This window comes from Mustela nivalis, assembly GCF_964662115.1.
Source record: "Mustela nivalis genome assembly, chromosome: 7".
In the NCBI taxonomy this organism is placed as follows: domain Eukaryota; kingdom Metazoa; phylum Chordata; class Mammalia; order Carnivora; family Mustelidae; genus Mustela; species Mustela nivalis.
Genome location: NC_139026.1, coordinates 127,583,759 through 127,599,761, shown reverse-complemented (window position 1 = coordinate 127,599,761; position 16,003 = coordinate 127,583,759). Strand labels below are relative to the sequence as shown.

General features: G+C 37.6%; 1 long non-coding RNA gene across 3 annotated transcripts in view; it reads right to left on the bottom strand.

Moving 5' to 3' along the window:
- Positions 1-545: 545 nt before the first annotated feature.
- The window catches only part of LOC309870047, a 48,298-nt gene continuing 32,840 nt past the window's right edge, over positions 546-16,003 (bottom strand). Inside the window, exons 2-5 of one of the 3 annotated variants that reach the window (XR_014314448.1) lie at positions 14,180-14,348; positions 7,883-7,996; positions 6,461-6,585; positions 546-1,299 (exon numbers count right to left, since the gene is read on the bottom strand). This is a non-coding gene — a long non-coding RNA (uncharacterized lncRNA). The remainder of the gene's footprint in view (positions 1,300-6,460; positions 6,586-7,882; positions 7,997-14,179; positions 14,349-16,003) is intronic. The other 2 variants (XR_014314449.1, XR_014314450.1) reach the window with 2 other exon arrangements.

Here is a 16,003-nt window from a genome sequence, read left to right as displayed (position 1 = left end):
CCGGTCACATTTTCCTGACCACCGTCAATTTGGTATTGCTTTTAGGATACTGTTATCATTTCCTTTATTAGATGTAACCAGTTGTCAATGTTTATGTATGTGTGTGATTATCTTATAAATGTCTTCTGTGCTGGCCTGTCATTCCCAGGTAGACAGAGTCCATACCTTCTTTTCGCTCACTATTCTACCACAAAAACTTCATCTATTGCAGGTAAGCTAGTACTAGTCAATAAATCTTTCTGAATGAATCATTGAGTATAAAATATTTCTTTAAAAGCATATATCTTTAGTTATATCTTTAGTTATATCTTTAAAAGCATATCCTGTGGTGAAAACAGTCCACTATTGAACTGACACTAATTTATTTGGAAACCCTGAGAATGTCACTTCTCTCTCTATCTTTACTTGTATTTCCACAAGTAAAATGGTGATAAAAACATCTGACTAACCTACTTGTCCTTATATGGTTGCTGTTCCAGTTACGATTGCTACATAGCAAACCAAAACATAGAGACATAAAGCAATTATTTTATTATGCTCACAAATTCTATAGGTCAGGAATTCAAATATGGCAAAGTAGATTTTTTTGCTTCTGCTCCAGGATGGTTACAGCCTCATCTGGGAAGACTCGAAGATTAGTGGCGGGGGTTGGGGGATTGACTCAGTGGCTCAGAGCTAGAATTTTCTGGAGGCATCTCCACTTACATATTTGGCAGTTGATGCTGGTTGTTGACTAGGAGCTGCTCCATTGGACTGTTGGCTGGAAAACCCACAAGTGATCTCTCCATGTGGGCTAGTTTTGACTCCCTTGCAAGAGAGTAGCTAAGTTCCAACAGGAAGCATCGAAAGAGAATCAGGAAGGAACTATAGCATCTTCTACGATCTAACTTCCAAACTCACATATCTTCACTTGAACTTACACAGTCTCTATTCTTCCAGGCTCAAAGTGATGTACATTATAGAACCAACCACTCAATGGAAGGAATGTCAAATTCATATTGTAGGAAGAGCATGTAGATAGGAAATATTGTTCTGGCATTTTGGAATATATGATCTGCCACAGCTGCTTTGATGATCCAAGAGGGTACCAGGAGAAATGTTAAACTGCATCTTTAGGAGTTAGTTTTTGTCTCAATATTGACCCTTTGTTATTCTTGCAAAATCCTTGAATCATGCATTTTGAGGTTTTCTAGTGGCTCCTATTTGTACCTTTATACTGTTGTACTGGGTTCTTGATGGAAATTAAAGGAAAAAACTGAAACTCTCATTTTAAAATCCATGAAGAGACATAAATCACCACTGGAAGTGAAAAAAAAATATGATTAATCACAGGGAAATCACTAACTAAAATAAAACAAGAAGATAACATTTATCTGCCCAATTAGCTCAAAAATGACAAAGTCAGCAAGGACTATGCCAACTGCTGGTAGGCATGGGTATTATTTATCTATTGATGTGTAACAAAGTGTCCTAAAATAGAACGAAACAACAAATACTTATTATCCTACACAGTTTCTGAGGGTCAAGCATCAAGTAATGGCTTAGCTACTTGGCAGTTCTGGCTCAAGAGTTCTCAGGAGGTAGTCATCAAGGTGCTGGCCAGGGTTGCAGCCATCTGATGGCTGGGTGGGCCTAGAGGATGCTTGAGAGAGGGCACATTGATATAATTGCTGGCTAGAGGTCTCAGGTCCTTGCTGGCTCTTGGGATGGAGCATCAGTTTCTCACTACAAAACCCCTTCTTGGGGCTGCTTAAGTGTTCCCATGGCATGGCACCTGGCTCCTTCAGAGCATGTGAGCCAAGAGGGGGCAAGGCAGATACCACAGTGTCCTTTCTGACTAACCTTCCTTTCCATAACATCATATTGGTTTACCCAGGTCAAACCTATTCATTATGGAAGGGACTATCCAAGGGCATAAATACCAGGAGGGAGGTATTGGAATAAACACCAATAAATGGGTATAACCACACTAGATAGCAATGTTATAATATGTATCAAAATACTAAAAAATGTTTCATAGCCCAAAGATGGTTTTCAAAGGATATTAGTTGCACAAATGATTAAATAAGTAAATAACCCAGTAGTTCCAGTCCTATGAATCAACTCTACAGAATTAATAAGACAGCGATGATAAAGATTTATCAAGATGTTTATTAATGCATTATTTGCAACATGGATGAAGTAGAAATAAACTAAATATCAAAGCAGATTCATTAAATGAATTATATCTTGATTTTTTTCTCAGTTATTAAAAATTAAATTTTCAAAGAATTTTAATGAGATGTTCTGATAGAACATTAGATGAAAAAATGCACAAAGAATAAAACATTAATTAAATATGATCCAAATCAGTTGCATTCATGTGTGAAAATAAAGAATACTGGAAGGAATACAACAGAGTAAACAAAAGTTATTTCCAGGTTGCATGTTATAGTTTTTTTTTCTTTCTTCTATGTCTCTATACCTTCAAATTATCTATATTGCATGTATATTATTTTTATAATCAGAAATATTATTTGTTGATTCTAAGTTATTGCTCTTCTCATGCACTTTATACTCACCAGGTCATGTAGCCCCACATAACCTTGACAATAAGGTCATAGCTAAATTTTTGAACTTTTCTATTTAATAATTTAATGTTATACACGTGCAGAAATGAACTATATTCTTATCTTAAGATCTAAAATCACTAGAAAGTCAGCAATAGATATAGCAACTTAGACTATTTTTTTTTTTTGGTTCCTCTAAATCTGGGCCAGTTTTTATTTCTGTGTCACAAAATTATCTACTCTGCAAAATACTTCTATTTAAATCCTAGAAATCATTGTTTGAGTAAATATACAATGAATACCATTTGGAAATAAACACATTTTTTGTTTTGTTTTTTCTTTCTTTCCTTATGCTAGGTAATTCTAGTGACTTTAGACTCTATAAATAATCAGTTTAGCATCTGACCTGAAAGCAATTTTGAAGGTCATTTTGCCTGTTCTATCTGCCTGTGATAGAGACCCTGAAGTCATTCACACAGAAAATAAAACCTCTTGGGGCGCCTGGGTGGTTCAGTGGGTTAAGCCGCTGCCTTCGGCTCAGGTCATGATCTCGGGGTCCCGGGATCGAGTCCCACATCGGGCTCTCTGCTCAGCAGGGAGCCTGCTTCCTCCTCTCTGCCTGCCTCTCTGCCTACTTGTGATCTCTCTGTCAAATAAATAAATAAAATCTTTAAAAAAAAAAAAAAAGAAAAAGAAAAAAAAATCTTTTACAAATGATTTATTAAAACATATAATCCTGCAGGGAAATGGAATAATTTGACTCTGTAAGGTAAGATAAGCCAAACTTAAACCACCAATAGAACTTACAAAACAAAACAAAACAAAAAGAGCAGGGGCAGGGATGGAGAGAATGCAGGGATGGAGGGGAGGGCAGAGAGAGAAGGAGAGAGAATCTCAAGCGGACTCCCTGCCCAGCCTGGAGCCCTTTGCAGGGCAGGATCCCATGACCCTGAGATAATAACCTGAGCCAAAACCAAGAGTCAGACGCTCAACTGACTATGCCATCCAGGTGCTCCCAAAGCAAAAATTTTTTTTTAATTTTTTTTTTAAGATTTTATTTATTTATTTGACAGAGAAAGATCACAAGTAGGCAGAGAGGCAGGCAGAGAGAGAGAGAGAGGGAAGCAGGCTCCCCACAGAGCGGAGAGCCCGATGCGGGACTCGATCCCAGGACCCTGAGATCATGACCTGAGCCGAAGGCAGCGGCTTAACCCACTGAGCCACCCAGGTGCCCCCCTCCCAAAGCAAATTTTTAAAAGTCCTGGAAAGAAAAGGCTTTTTTTCTGAAAGCCCAGCCTTTCTTGTCAAAAGTCTTTTATATCATTGTCCTCCCTTGCAAATAACAACAAATATAAGCAAGAACTTGAACCTTTGCTCTGGAATGTCTGTCATGTCCAAATATCTCAATGCAGCAAATGAAAAATTCAGTTTTCTTAAAAATGAGACCTATTATATTTCATTACATATTAATAAGGTCATTTTTGGTTTTCTCCTTTTTCAAAGATTTTATTTATTTATTTTAGAAAGATAGTGACCAAGAGCAGGAGTGGGGAGGAAAGGGAGAAGCAGGCTTCCCGCTGAGCAGGGAGCCAGATGTCAGACTTGATCCCAGGACCCTGGGATTGTGACCTGAGCCAAAGGCAGATGCTTCACCAACTGAGTCACCCAGGTGTCCCATTTTTGGTTTTTCTTTAAAAATTAAAGTCAACGCATTCATGTGGAAAGAAATAAATACATCCCTGCTGTACTTCCTTGTTGAAATATGTTTCAAACTAAATACCAAGTTAAAAGAAATAGTTTGGACAAGACCAATGAAATGTTCATTTTGAGGTCTTTAATATCTTATCTGTTCCATCATTAAGCTCAGAACAAGTCCAATCAAATATGACATTAATTAAAATGCTCTATATTTCCATTATTTTGATTAGTTATTAGTATAAAATTGTTAGCATTTTTATGAAGCAGCTTAAAAATGAAACCCCCAACAAAGGTGCAAACCACATATTTAATAACAGATGTCAAGTGTGAGATTGTCCTCGCTTTAGAAGTACAATGCACCACTTAAATAAAGAGTAAGAGCCAGAGAAGTTGTAAAAAACATTTTTCTCCATGGATTTTTTTTCTATCTTCAGACATAAGGACTGAGTACTCATATTACAATAAATATTAAGGCAGACTATTTATTGTTGAATTAGTAAGTTACCCAAAGCGTTTTGGCAAATTGCTCACCTTATAAAGGAAAATGTGCGGGTTTTGCTACGTAACCCAAAATCAACCTAACATGTATAGAAGTCTTCATTTGCATTCTGCATACAGTATGTGTCAACTATTTACATTTTCAATTGCCTTTCTGAAAACACCTCAAAAAACACATTTACATCTAAAAATATATAAATGTCTATCATTTTGGAGGCATTGGAATAAGCAGATTTAAGATATCTCTACCCTTTGAAAGACAAATCAAAGGAAGACATTTAAAAATTTATCTCTCATCATTCCATTTTAAACATGCATTATCTACCCTTAACTCAAATGATACAACATGTTGAATAAACAGTTACTAAAAGCTATGCAAGGGACAGAGATGTTGCTGCTTGTCTTCACATACAATATAGCATTTCCAAATACTACGTACATTTCTTCGTAAATACCCCTTTACCCATCCCAAAGGCAACGGGATTTAACAGCCAAGAGCACAGACTGTGTAGTCAATGCCTGGTGGGATCCAGGCTGTTATGTGCCATGAGAAGGTTACATGACCTCTTGTCCAGTCTCATCTATAAAAATGGGGATTATTATAATAGTACATACCACATAGTTTCTGCAAGGAGTAAATGAGTAATATAATAAAAGAATTAGAAATGTGTCTGCCACATCCTAGTGGATCTGTGTTAGCTATTATTTTTTTCTGATCATTTCTGTTCTCACTGTCACAACTTTAATTAATAAAGAATATTTATGTTCCCTAGATTGCTTTATCATCCCATCAACCTCTCTTCTTGCCTTCTCTATTATCCAGGTCTAACATACTTTTTAAAAATTGTAGTATAGTCGAGACATGGCATTATACTAGAATCATATGTACAATGTAATGATTCAGTGTATGTATACACTTAAAAATGATCACATTTAAGTCTATTTGCCATCTGTCATTGTACAAGATTACATCTTTTTTCCTTGTGATGGGAGCACTTTGGATTTACTTCCTTAGCAACTTCCAAATTTGCAATACAGGCACATATTACATGGAGTATGGGGTGTGGTACATAAACAATGAATTTTGGAGCACTGAAATAAAATAAAATAAAATAAAATAAAATAAAATGAAAAAAATTGCGATATTATTGACTATAGCCCCCTGGTATACATTATATCTCCATGACTTATTTATTTTTTTATTTTCATTTTTTAATTTTTTTTTTAAGTTGACGCCACGAGAACCATGGAGCCCAACATGGGGCTTTGAACTCATGACCCTGAGATCAAGGCCTGAGCTGAGATCAAGAGTCCGATGCTTAACTGACTGAGCCACCCAAGCCCCTGAGACTTATTTATTTTACAACTGGAAGTTAGTACTTCTTGACCTCCTTATTTTCAAGAAATTAGCAAATAAATGTACCTACTCACAAGTGCTGTGCTCAAATACTTGTGATTTCCAGTTTTCTCCAGAATAAAGAGCAAATATCTCATCTTCATGGCCTCCCACAACTTGCCCATAACATGATGTGCCGTTATCTTTCCCTGTCTGCCATCCAAGGAGATAGCCTCACTACCTTCCTTCAGCCTTCTGAGACTCTCGGCTGTTTCTCCTTTTAAAATATCTTCCCAAGCCCCAGTCTGTCTACCATGCCCCCGTTCATTCTTTAAAGCCACTGAAGTCTCAGTCCGTTCACAAAAACTTTCTGTCTTACCATGAAGCCACAGTGTCGTGACCTGCTATGGACACATAAATACTAAAATTCCTTATCTGGGATGCTCATTGGAGTCCTTTGTCCTGCATTTCCACCACATTTCAGTATTTCAAGGTGTAATTCCCCTGTAAACATAAGGCATTTTACGTTTACATAAAATGTAAAGCATGCTAAAAGCATTCCTCCCAAGCAATTAGCCTGCTTCTCTGAGGATCAGAATGTGTTTTACTCATCTTTTATTAGAGCTACAGCCAAGCACATAACAAGCACTACATGGAATTGATTTGAATATTTATGATCCCCGTCTAGGCCAACATTAGCATATTAGCATCTTGTAACTGACAAAAAAGAGGGGGGGTAACTCTGTGGGAAAACTCATAAAAAAGTGCACAAAATTCTCGAGTAGATAACCCAATGTTTGTGTCTGGGGCAAGAGGAACCTATTAGAGCAGACTCGCAACTTTGAGCCCTAACAGCTGTCTTGTTGTCCCAAAGCGAATTCCTAATGGTCTGGATTTCACCTGGTTGAGTTTTACCAATCCTGCCACAGGTGTGAGGCTGTGACTAATTCTAATGTATTGTTATCAAATGATTAGCGTGTCTGATTTTTTTCTTCTTTCCATTAAGTGGGTCATGTTGGGTTGAGTGGATGAGCCTTGTGGGAATTGGGATCCTGGCAGTTCTAGGTTTCATATGTGCCCGATCCCCAGGCCGGGCAGGACATTGGGGTGAGCCCTGGTCCCCGAGAATGTGTTCAGACTATACCAAAAAGGTAAATGGCCACTACCAACAAGAGTATTTTTGTAATTGAGAGATCTAATGATGGAGTTTATAAAAAGGATAGATTTTTTTTTAATCGTTATTGCAAAATACATTTGTTAAGCCACAGTTATCATCTGCCTTTCCAGACAACCAGTGCATCCATATCCCTTCATGGAAAGCTTTGGAGCCATCATTTTGATTATGTAGATTTCAGTAATATATATCAACATTGCCCCACTTTACTACTTGTAGCATTCAGTTTCTCTTCTTCACTACTCTTTTTATTTTCCTACTGACCATTTATAATTCCTTTATGTCCTCAACTCCCCTTGAAGTCTGAAATGAGGGGCACCTTGGTGGGGCAGGTAAGTGTCTGTCTTTGGCTCAGGTCATGATCCCACAGTCCTGGGACTCCACTGTTGGGCTCCCTGCTCCTAGGGCTCCTGCTTATCCCTCTGCCCCTTATCCTGCTCACGCTCTCTTCTCTGTCTCTCCCTCTCTCTTTCAAATAAATAAATAAAATCTTTAATAAATAAACAAAGTCTTAAATGATAACTTATTTCTGGAACAATCTCCATCCAGGGAAGACCCAGGTATAACTTGAGGTATGGGACTATGTCTGCCAGCTGGCCATTATGTGGGACTTAGGAGGACACTCACCTAAGAGGAGGCAGAAGGAGCCCCGCAGGGAGTAAGAGTAGAGCCATGCGTCTCAGGGGAAGGATGTCATCCACACCATGTGAGAAGACCTCATCTCAGTGAGATGTTGACAATCTACAAGGCGTGTCGACACGAGGCGATGCAGAAACCACGGGAGTCATCATTGTAAGTCTGATCTCTCCAGGAGATTCATGCAAGGGAATCAAGAGTAGGATTCCAGCCCCTTTCTGTAAGTGGACCTGGACACTGACACCCTGTCAGAACATCAGTTCGATTCCAAGAGCATCTAGCTACAAGAAGCTGCAGGAAGCACCCACTCTTTCACTGACCACTCACAGCACACATTCAAGGGGAGCTGCCTGAATGACATCCATCCTCAAACGCCACCACCAAAACTGCCTTGTGCTTTTGCCCTGTGCTTTTTTAAAGCTATCTGCAATGCCTAGGATTCTAAACTTCACTCCTTACATTCGGAATACTGCACTTACCGTTTCATGTCAAGTCAGCCTTCTCCCTCCCCCTCATGGGTAAGAGGTCCCTCCTCTGTGCCCTAGTCATAATCATAGTATAATGGAATTATATATTTATCACCTTAACAGACTGAGGGTTTCTTGAGGTCAGAAATTACATATTTTTTTAATCTCTGTCTCCAGGATTGCCTTACTGATATTGCTGAGCAAATGAGCAAATACACAAATAAAAGGAAAAAAAGGTGAGCACGTTCCTGAGCATTTGTGGTTTTGACAGAGACACAACGGATGATTACTGAAGCCTGCTGTCGCTGAGGGCTTTGGTGAGTTCAAGGAACCAATGGTGTGGAATTAGGGAATTCTGCCCTCTCACTGAGCCTGAACAAGAGGCAGAGCTGCCTCCAGACACCAGCGTACCCATAAGAAACACAGAAAGATACAAGGGCTGATTCCACCTCTAACAATAATACTTCTCAGGGAACTAAAATCTCTTTACTTCCTGCCTCCAACCAGAGTCAAGGAATGAGTAATTGCACACTGCCGGTATTTCTCATTAAGGCATTTTACAGGGGAATGGACTTTCCTGCTTAGGAAATAAGCCCTTTAGGGAAGTGACTGCAACCATATGCTGTATGGCAGAAAGCACGTTATCGCCGTGAAGATAATAGCAATGCCACCTCTAAGGCTAGTGATAAGAAGTTAGCTTAAACTTTCCTGAGAGAACTGAGATTAAAGAAAAGAATAATTACAATATTTCAGGGTAAATCTGTTCTACAGGTTTGAATAAGAGAAAGAGAAAAAAAATCTCGACTCAAGCCTCTGTAGTCAATGATTTCAAGTGCACCGGGGGTGTTTTATCCTTAACAATGAGTTTATTCTCACACAGTGCATAGGGCTATAGAAAAATGGTTAAAGTTTTATAAGGAAGAGAAGGGAAGGTTGCTACCAACAAGCCAAGGTTCTGATTCTTTCTTCCTTAATGGTTTGCTCAAACAATGTTTCTTAGCGATCATGCTTAGGAATGTCTCATTCAACTCCCCAACCACAGAAAATATCACCAATTTTGTGTTTCAAATATCAGCTGTCAGACCATTTCAGAGAAATTAACAAGGTTAGCAATACAGTCAAGCCTAAATAATAGAAATGAATTAATGATATTATTAGACCTTATAATTTGCATGTATCTCACTTTTCCATGAATGAAAAAATAATTTTTTAAGTCTAGTATTATAACGTAGGACATAAAGATTGAATAGCAATGCAAAAGAATGAAACCAGACTACCTTCTACCTTCTTATACCATACACAAAAATAGACTCAAAATGGATAAAAGTCTAAAATGTAAGCTGAAACCATAAAACTCCTAATATATATATATATATATATATATATATATATATATATATATATGCAGTCATCTCTTGGACATCAGCCTTAGCAGCTTTTTTCTGGGCATGTCTCCTCAAGCAAGGGAAATAAAAGTAAAAATAAACTATTGGGACCATAACAAACCAAAAAGCTCTTGCACAGCAAAGGAAATCACCCACAAAACAAAAAGGCAACCAACTGAATGAGAGGAGATATTTGCAAATTATCTACCTGATAAGGGGTTAATATCCAAAATATACAGAAATTCATACAATTTAACATCAAAAAAAAGAAAAAGAAAAAAAAAAGTCTGAGTAGGAAGGGAACAGAAAACCTGAACAGACATTTTTCCAAGAAAGACATCCAGATGGCCAACAGACACATGAAAAGATGTTCAACATCACTCACCATTGGGGAAATGCAAATCAAGACCACGATGATTTATCACCTCACACTTGTCAGAATGGTTAGAATCAAAAAGACAAGAAATAACAAATGTTGGTGAGGATGTGGTAAAAAGGGAATCCTCAAGGATTGTGGGATGGACTGTAAATTGGTGCAGCCACTGTGAAAAAGAGTATGGAGTTTTCTCAAAAAATTAAAAACAGAAATACCACACAATCCAGTAATCCGCTACTGGGTATTTACCCAAAGAAAACAAAAACACCAATTTGAAAAGATAGATGTACCCTTACACTTACTGCAGTATTATTTACGATAGCCAAGATATGGAAGCAACCTAAGTGTCCATCAATAAATGAATGGATTAGGAAGATGTGAGATAGATCTATTTATATAATGGAATATTACTTAGCCATAAAGAAGAATAAGCTCTTGCCATTCATGACAACATGGATAGAACTAGACAATATCACACTAAGTGAAATAAGTGAGACACAAAAAGGCAAATATGATATGATTTTACTTACATGTGAAATTTAAAAAACAAAACAAATGAGGGATGCCTGGGTGGCTCAGTCTGTTGAACATCTGACTCTTGCCTTTTTTTTTTTTTTTTAAGAATTATTTATTTATTTATTTGACAGACAGAGATCACAAGTAGGCAGAGAGGCAGGCAGAGAGGAAGGGAAGCAGGCTCCCCGCTGAGCACAGAGCCGGATGCGGGACTCAATCCGAGGACCCTGAGATCATGACCTGAGCCGAAGGCAGAGGCTTTAACCCACTGAGCCACCCAGGCACCCTGACTCCTGCTTTTAATCAGGTCATGATATCGTGGACATGAAATCAAGCCCAGTGTCAGGCTCCGCACTCTGCAGGGAGTCTGCTTGAAGAGTCTCTCTCCCTGCTCCTCCCCTTACTATCTCTTTCTCAAATAAATAAATAAATCTTTTAAAAAGAAAGAATCTTTAAAAAAAAAAAATGAACAGGGGTACCTGGGTGGGTCAGTTGGTTGGGCAACTGCATTCGGCTCAGGTCATGATCTTGGAGTCCCAGGATCGAGTCCCACATCCGGCTCCCTGCTCTGCTCTGCTCTCCCTCTGACCCTCCCCCTCTCTCATGCTGTCTCTCTCTCTCATTCTCTCTCAAATAATAAATAAATACAATCTTAAAAAATGAGCAAACGAACACAAACACGCAAAACTAGAAAGGACTCTGAGAAACAGACTGAGGCTTTGGAAGGGAGGGGTGTGGGGGCTAGGTGAGCCTGGTGGTGGGTATTAAGGAGGGCACGTATTGCATGGAGCACTGGGTGTGGTGCATAAACAATGAATCCTGGAACACTGAGAAAACAAAAGAAAGAACAAAGTGTAAATTTAAAAAAAAAAAAAAAACACAACATCAACCTAGAAACAATCTTATAAGTAGAGAATAAACTCCTGGTTGCCAGAGGAGAGGGGCCTGGGAGGGGAAGGATGGGCAAAATGGGTGAAGGGGATTAAAGAATACAAACTTCCAGTTATTAAATAGTTTAAGGTATAAAAATTATAGCACGGGAATATAGTCAATAATACTGAAATAACATTATAGGGTGAAAGGTGATAACTACAATTACCGTAGTGAGTACTAAATGATGAATGGATTTACCCAGTCACTATGTAGCACACCTGAAACTAATACAACATTGTATGTCAACTATACTTCAGTTTAAAAAAAGAACCAATAGCAGAGTCTAAAGGCAATACACATTCTTCATTTCCAATTTAAAACACTCCCTCAGTAAAATAGACATATGTGTGTCCTTTCATTAGAACAAAAGTAATTCTAGCATTGTTACTCTGTTTTACAGATTAGAAAGTTTAGGCTCAGAATCAGAAAGCAAGATGTTCAAAGTCATATAGTTCACATACAGTAGAACTTAGATTTAAACTTTTGTCCTTTGAATTAATGAGATGAAGGTAAATGGGGAATTCTGGCAGATGCATAAATCACCTTTTATTTGACGACAGGCATTATTCAAATTCTCCAGAGCCTTTTCCTTCAAAATAAATAAGAATACGATTTATCGTAAGTGTGAAAAGTGACATAAACAAAGTTCCCCAAATGATATGGAAAAGCAAATACATTTAAAGAAAGACTTTGCAACAACAGCAACAACAAAAATTAGTATGTCCCTTTGGGCAATATTTTCTGAACTGTGCTCTACAGGACAATAGTTTTTCAGGATTTTTAGAGATATTATATGGGAGAAAAAAATGTTTCAACAAAACTCAGTTGCATTTCCATACAGTAACAATGAGCAATCCAAAAAGGAAATTAAGAATGCCATTCCAATCGCTTCTCAGCCTTTTGGCTAAGATCAAATGAAGAATGCCATTCCAGTATTGGGGAGCGTATGCACTATGGTGAGTGCTGTGAAGTGTATAAACCTGGTGATTCACAGACCTGTACCCCTGGGGCTAATAATATATTATATGTTAATAAAAACTTACAAATTTAAAAAAAAAAGAATGCCATTCCACTTAAAATAGTAACAAATTGTGTTTTAACTAGCCTTATTCTAGTAATCATTTCATAATATATACATCAAATCATCACATAGTACATCTTAAACATACACAACAGTATATGTTTGCTTTTGACTCAGGTCATGATCTCATGGGCGTGACATCAAGCCCAGTATCAGGTTCCATGCTCAGCGGGGAGTCTACTTGAAGATTCTCTCTTCCTGCTCTCCCTGAGAGAATCTTTCTCCCCCAATTATATATCAATAAATCTGGAGAAAAAACTTAAAAATAAAAAATAATATGGCATCACAAAAGAATTAAATACTTAGTAAAAAATCCATCAAGGAGGAGAAGAATGAAAACTACAAGATGTTCCTGTAAGAATTAAAGAAGACACCAATAAATGGAAAGACATTCATGTTTATGGACTGGAAAACTTAATATCATTAAGATAGAACTACAAGATGTTCCTGTAAGAATTAAAGAAGACACCAATAAATGGAAAGACATTCATGTTTATGGACTGGAAAACTTAATATCATTAAGATATCAATACTACACAAAAGGATCTACATGCACAACAAAATCCCTATCAAAATCGCAAAGACTTTTTTTTTTTCAGAAATAGAAAATTCCATCTTAAAATTCACTGAACATCTCAAGGGACCCTGAACAGCCAAAACAATTTGGGGGGGTGGGAACAAATTTAGAAGTTTCACACTTGCTGATTTCAATAGTTTCTACCAACACTATACTGATCCAAGCTCTGGTGCTGTCATCAAGACAGACAGACATTCTAGTGCAACAGAAGAGAGAGCCCAGAAGCAAATCCTCCCATAGGTGCTCACATAATTTTGACAAGGATTCTAGGACCTTCAGTGAGGAAAGGGCAGTCATTTCAACAAGCATTGCTGAGAAAACTGGGTATCTACATGCCAAAGAATAAAGTTGGACCCCTACTTCATACTGTACTCAAAAATTAACTCAAAATGGATTAAAGGGCTGCTTCTCCTGGAACACTTTGTATCTCACTAAATGACAATCTCATCTTCCCATTTGCTCAGACCAGATGCCTTAGTCATCCTTGTCTTCTCAATGTCACACTAGGTGCTCAATCCAACAGAAGACGTATCAGTTATCCTTGTAAATACATCCTGATTCTAACCACTTCCATTATCTCAAAGATATAGTTACCGTCTCTGCATAAAATCGCTCTCTAGTTTCCCTTTTTTCTTCTCATCTTTAGTTGCCACACCGCAGGGTGATTCCTTTAAAACAAACCCAAGCATATCTCTCATCTGGTGAAAACCCTGTAATGGATTCTTATCTCCTCCTATGTAAAAGCCAAAGTCACTACAGTGGTCTAAAAGTCCTACACCCTCCATACCCTGCACCCCCACACACAACATTTTGAAGTCATTGTATGGAAGTGTCCTCCTCATCCACTCTGCCCTAGCACAATGGCTTTGTTTCTTCCCCCAGATAATACCCAGAATGCTCCACCTCAACACTGGACCCTTGTTATGTTTCCATGTAGAAGTCCTTCCACATACCTGCAGGCTTGTCCTCTCCTGTCTTCAGGTCATGATTCTGCTTTTTCCGACCTTCTATGACCACCTAATATGAAACAGATCTGGGGGTGCCTGGCTAGCTCAGTCAGTAGAGGATGTGATTCTTGATCCAGGGTAGCGAGTTTGAGCCCCATGTGAAGCATGCAGCCTACTGAAAATAAAAAGGAAATAAATAAAACAGGTCTGCCTTTAGTGTTCTTAGCTTACTTTTGTTTTTCCTGTGCAAGCTGAAATTTTAAATTTTGTATATGTATGTTTACTTGTTTAGTATTTATCTCACTCTGCTATACTATAAGCTGCATTAGAATGGGGACTTTGTCTTGTTCAGTATGATATCCCCCAGACTACAGCATGCCACATATAAAACTTCAAAGAATATTGCTATGAATATGAATATTATTATAATGTGAGTGAATGAATGAATGAACATAATTACTGCTACATTTATACACATAATTAACAACTCATGAAATTCACAATTTACTTCATTGCTCCAATTAAATCCTTAAAACCGGGTATTATCATTTTGGTCATAAACGGTCATAGCTCAATTTAGTGAACAAAAATTAGCTTCTAAATTATAATACAGCCCACTAATGGAAAATGGAATCCTATTGCTCCTCGTGTACTGCCTTACAATTTAGGTGAACCCTTGATCCAGTGATGTCTTGGTCAGTTGGACCATGAAAGAATCTAGTGGGGGGAAAAAGATCACCTTTCAAAATCTTGCCAGTTGTAGTATTTTCTGCATGGCATAATGACAAACAACAGAACTAACAAGTGTGGCTCTGACTTTACTGATTTGGCACCATTGTCATGTTCATGTGTTCATGTTCAACACAGTCATGTTCCTGTGTTGTGTTCAATTTCTGGTCAAGTCAGTTTATTATTCTTCTACCCACACTGGATACACACTGTGAATGAGTAACATCTCCCTAAAACTCCTCCAACCCAAGACGAAAAACACACTTACAGTCATCTCTTTTCATCTGCAGTTTCTTTCCATGTCTAAAGCTAACCTCAAAGCTAACTCTACACAAAGTAACCTCTACAAAGGTTACAAAGCTAACCTCCACACAAATTGTATAGTTTGTATGCTTCAACCCAAAAATAAATTTTATACTGCAAATGAGGTATCCTCACTGACCCTTTGGGGTGTTGATTCTCACAAGGGAGCCTGTGCTCAGTGTCAACCCACAGCTCGGTACCCCAGGGTGAGTGAGCCTAGGCTCAAACACTCAGTGTGTTCATGTCTTCTCCATTCAAAATGTATTTCTCATATTTTGGGTGGAACTAATACGCTAACTGGTTCAGGCCAAGGTATAAGAATGAATAATAACTTTCTATGGATATTTTGAAATGAGAAATATTTTTCAGCCCTACTCCAATCATACCACATAGGGAGTTATTTATTATAACTTAATATTTCAAGTGTGTTCTCAGGAAGCAAATAAATGTGACTGAGTCCAGCATGAGAAAAGTAGTTAGGCAAATTATAGCAATCCACTGAAAGGAATATAGTGATCAATAAAAATGATACTTATAAAGACTATACTGCAAGATATGAAAATATATATAATTTTATGTTAAAATTACAGATATCAAATTGCACATAACATCATTATACCTATTAAAAAATGTGTGGATTGAGGTAAGGACTGGAAAAAGCATGAAATATAAATGCAATTTATGTATCAGAGTGTTCCAATTTCTTTCTTTAAAATTTTTTTATTAACTTTATAGCTATTTTAAGTTAAAAATGATATAATTTTATAGAATGTGTTATAGTAATATAGTAATATGTTC